Below are 4963 nucleotides of genomic sequence, written 5' to 3' on the forward strand. Positions count from 1 at the left end.
GTTTTGCCTCTTGAGTTTAACTTAGTTGTTTTAAGTATTTTTGAGTGTTCTTTTGTGTTAGGAACTTAGTTAAGGTTTTTGGGAGGTTTATAAAGTGGGAGAGAGTCGTTTTGGAGGTCAACTCTGAAAGCCTCTCACGGGTTTCCCTATGCGCATAGGAAGCCCGTGAGGGTTTTCGCAAAAATTTGATTTTTGTTGGGCTGAATTGGACCAACTACAAGCCTCACGGCCTCCATGCGGGCGCATGGAGCCCGTGAAGATTCTCAGAAGTGGTCTAGAAGTTGTCTCACGAGCCTTGGCATATATTGGCCTTCTTGGACCTTCTAGGACATTCCTAACTTCTTTTTCTCTCCTTCTTCCTTCTCCTCTGATTTTTCTTCATCTCTCTTCAAACCCTCTCATCTTTGATCCCCAAACAAAAATAAGAAGTGGAAATCTCATCTCCTTACAAGAAGAAGAGTTCGATCAAGGCATAGAGAAGATTATCGTGAGTTGGGCTACATCAACTTCCCTCCTTTTCTCTCCTCTCATCCTTGCTTGTGATTCTTTTGAAATTTTTGTGAGAAATCTTAGTTATTGAACTGATTTAAAGATTAGAATCATTTTAAGGTTGTAAAACCATGATTTGGTGAGGAAATGAGAGACATCTTGCACCTCAAGGGTTCGAGTTCATCAGTAGCAATCGAACCAAGTTAAAGTCCTTTTGTTCTTTTTCCGATTTTGAGGATTTTAAAGGTTTCATTCTTGTTATATCTTCTTATTAGAGTGCTTTGGAAAACTCTAGAAGCAATTTACTCCTATTTTAAGCACATTTTTCCTAATTGGTTGTGGAATTGTTGTTGAATCTTGCTTTTTGTTGGTTGTTTAATCGACTCTAGGAGGAAGCTTCAAGCAAAGGAAAAGAGATTACGGACAAGTAACCTTGGAGGGTGTTAGCTTTCCAAGTTTGTGAGTGGGATTTACTAAATTATGGACTATAAATCATGCATGCTTATAATACTAAATTTGCTTATTTCGAAGGATAAACCGCTGTTGCCAATAAAACTCTTTGAAATATTTTTCAGTGGTGATTTTTAGAAATCATGATGAACTATAATTTGGCTTTTTCCATGATTATTGGAAAGATTCAATATATTATTTGTGATCTAGAAAAACCCCTATATTTTTATAATATATGATTTCAAGTTTTGTGTTTTCAAGGGACTTGATGTTCTTGTTGGGATGTTCATAAAAGCTTATGCAAACCAAAATGATTTCATTGTGATGATGATACCTTTGAACTATATTTTCAAAGAAAGTTTTTGTATGATATTCTTGATGAAATTGGTTTCATTGGAATTATTTTGAGCAAGTCATTCACTCTTGGGATGAGACTATTATTTGTGAATATTTGTGATCTCATGGTTAGACTTTTTGCTTTCCTTTTTGGTATGTATATTACGCCTAAGGGCCGTAATGATATTTATCCCGTATTAATGACTCTTGTTCATTAATTGTAAATATAGTCCTGAATAAGGACACTTTTTATGTTGTTATAAATCTTGGGATTTTGCTATGCAAACACCGTGGGGTCTTGAACATATCCATGGAAATGGTGGGCTACGGCCTTCATGTTCTTGACGGGGTGGTTTTTGATGGTGATAGGGGAAACCCCAATACTTATCGCAGTGAGAGTGTGGATGGTTTCCACGGGCCGACCTATCTAGAGGTGGCGTGGAATCCGCCAAACCGGTTATGCCATTTCAGGTGGGAGCGTAGAGCCCTGACTTGGATATAGTTGGGTTGTTCGAGTCACCACGAACTTCCCAGCGCCAACGCCAAGATATGCGATCTTGGTGGTTCTCGACCCAACCGCGGCCACGGTTAGCGAGGAGGGTTTTCGAGGCTATTTAAAAATATATTTGTTTATTTTTAATCGATGATTTATACATTTTTGAATTATGAGTTACTAAGCCAAAGTATAAACTTGGATTTCTTACTCATATGGATTTTGAGATGATTTAAAAGAGTTTTATCGAGCATTTCATTGTTGTAAATTTTATATCTTAATTTATACTTGACGATCAAAAGTATATTGAATATTTTTGAGGAGTTGAAATATATTTTTTACCTTTTTACTTTAATATATTATGTATGGGATATAGCTCCATGTTTAGCTACTCAACGAGTAACCTAGTTACTCATCCCTCTTTATTTTTTTCACTCCCCCGGGTGACAGCACTGAGCATGGGATAGCAAATGAAGTGCTTTAGCGTAGTAGTTTGTATTTTCTTAAGTCGTATGAAGCTTATATATTTTTGGCATGTAGTTGATGGATCCACTAGGATATTACCAACCCTAATATTAATATGTATCTTTCTTCTTTGATACTTTTATATATGTTGGTTAGCTTTATGTTGTGTATGAGATGTATACTCTCTAAGTGAATGGTTGTTGTCATGGTTTAAAATTAAAGTGATGGGTTGTGTAGGAACATTTGGGTATATTGGATTGCTAGAATGTTTATTATTGTTATAGTGGTTTTTGTACAGGAAACAGGTTAGCCTTACGGTGATCTAGGGGTGAGTTAGTGTTGGACCTCCCTTGGGTTATCGTGGCGGTATGTCATGAGTGGGACCCGCGAGACGGGGTGTGACATACTTTAGTGGTATCAGAGCCCTGGTTTAGAGTTTAGGTCTAGATTTAGACAGTATAATCTAGATCTAGAGTTAGTTTCTCGATTGGGTCAAAAGTCTGATCTTTTTTGTCTATGTTACTAGTGGATCCAAGAAGAGTCTGCATATAGCATTGGTGCATATTGTGGATTTCTAAAAGATGTCTTATGTTTTCATTTTCATGAAGATGCCGAGACAACATTCACGCACTGCGTGGAAGAGTTAATTCCCCCTGCCTGCTGCTACACCAAGAGCTCGAGAGAGGTGGAAGGCGAGGAGAACCAACCCCGCCCCCCATCTCCATCGCCACCCTAGGCAGGAGACCGCTTAAAGGCATGATCCTGCAGTGGCAGCTTCTGTGCATGCCCCGGAGGTTCAGGGAGCTACTCCTGTGCCTATTTCTGTCCCAACTCCTGAGGCATTAGAAGCCTTTAGGTCTCATTGGGCTACCAAGGGGAAGCAGCCTACCTACCAGGAGTACCGGACTCTTAGACTATTGGAGGATTTTTGGGAGACAGTGCTCGACTACCCCAAGATCTTACCCTCAAAGACTGAACCTACACCACCACAGAGCCCTCAGTGGTTCATTCTATCCCAGAGAGGCCGCTGGACCAAGTCGCCTTAGTTTTTGTCCAAGCTGCTAAAAGAGGCTCGACAACTTGGATGTGGTTCTTTTGATGGCACTAGTGATGCCATGATTGCTAAAGAATGGGTCAAGCGGGCAATTTCTACCTTTGATGACATGAGTTTAGGTGGTGAGATGAGACTCGGTGGTTGCTACTAGGGTCGTTGGAGGGCAGAGCTCGAATTTGGTGGGAAAGTTTGAAGAGTAGATCATTTGGGCAAAGGGTTACATGGTCGATTTTTCGCTGTGAATTTGATGAAGAATATTACACCCGGTTTCACCGTGATCGGAAGAGGCATGAGTTTGTGAGACTCGGTTCAGTGGAAATAAGACGAGTATGCGTAATATGAGACAGTAATTGAAAGATTTGGCTAATTTTGTTCCGTAGTTAGCACCCACTCGAGGAAGTTCTCTGCTCTAAATTTGAAGTTGGTTTGAATTTGGGTATTAGAGAAAGGATGATGCTACAAGCAAGCAAAGTTTTTAAGGAGATGGTACAATCGCCTTTGAGTGCGAGAGCGCTTGGTTAGAGAAGGCAAGAGAGTTCGAGAGAACATAGCTAAGAGAAGAAGCTTGGAGGCGGGATGACCCATCCAAGAAGAGTAGGAGTGAGGGTTCCTCCAAGGGCAATTCTCGCTCCAGGCCCCACTCAGACCTCCACTATCTCGTAGTGGTGATCAGCAGAGACTTACATCGCCCGATAGCACTCCCTAGTGTCGAGGCCCTAGAAGCTAGTAACAGGTGCAAGAATTGTGGAAAGCCGCATAAAGGACAGTGTCAGACACCTCGCAAGTGCTTCCATTGCGGTCAAACTGGACATTTGAGGTCGAGATGTCCGAGTTGGGACGGGGTGGATCTACACCATCATCTCAGGACCGTCCTAGCCAGTTCAGAGGTTCTCAGCCAGTAGCATCTTCCCCAGTCACTACCAAGTCTGGGAGTCGCTAGCAACACTTCACTGCGTGTGCCCATCGACCTCGCACTGCAGCTCACACCCGAGTGTTTGCCATGACCGAGGAAGAGGGCTGAGTGTAGGCCCAACGTGATCACGGTACACTATCCATCTTCCAAAGATGATGCTTTTTGCATTGATTGATTCCGGGTCGAGCGTTCTTTTTGTTAGTCATCGCATTTGCATGCCACATGAATAGTGACCTTTCCCCTTGGGTGGTGAGTTAGTGATACAAACCCTTTAGGTGAAGAGGTAGTAAGGAGTTTGGTGCATGCGGGGAGTGTCCAAGTTAATTAATGGAGTTGTCTTGAAGGCGCACTTTAATACCTTTGGAGATCAAAAGATTTTTGATGCTATTCTTGGCATGGATTGGTTGGATAGACATCATGCTTCCATTGATTGTTTCAAGAAGGAAGTTTCTTTTTCCCGTGTCTTCGTGGACCCGCAGTGGTGTTAAAGGGTGTGAGAAGGACTTTGCCTTCATGTTTAATTTCATCCATGGAAGCTAGAAGATTGTTGGGCAAGGGTTGCCCAATGATTTTGGCTCATGTGGTAGATACAAGAGTTAAGGAGCCAGCTTTAGAAGAGATGCCGCTAGTGAGTGAGTTTCGTGGATGTTTTTCCAAGACTTACCAGGTTTACCACCAGATAGAGAAATGGAGTTTGCTATAGATTTACCACCTGCATCGGCTCTATTTCTATACCACCTTATCGGATGGCACCAGTAGAGCT

The sequence above is a fragment of the Dioscorea cayenensis genome, chromosome 20 (assembly GCF_009730915.1).
Source record: "Dioscorea cayenensis subsp. rotundata cultivar TDr96_F1 chromosome 20, TDr96_F1_v2_PseudoChromosome.rev07_lg8_w22 25.fasta, whole genome shotgun sequence".
Taxonomy (NCBI): Eukaryota; Viridiplantae; Streptophyta; class Magnoliopsida; order Dioscoreales; family Dioscoreaceae; genus Dioscorea; species Dioscorea cayenensis.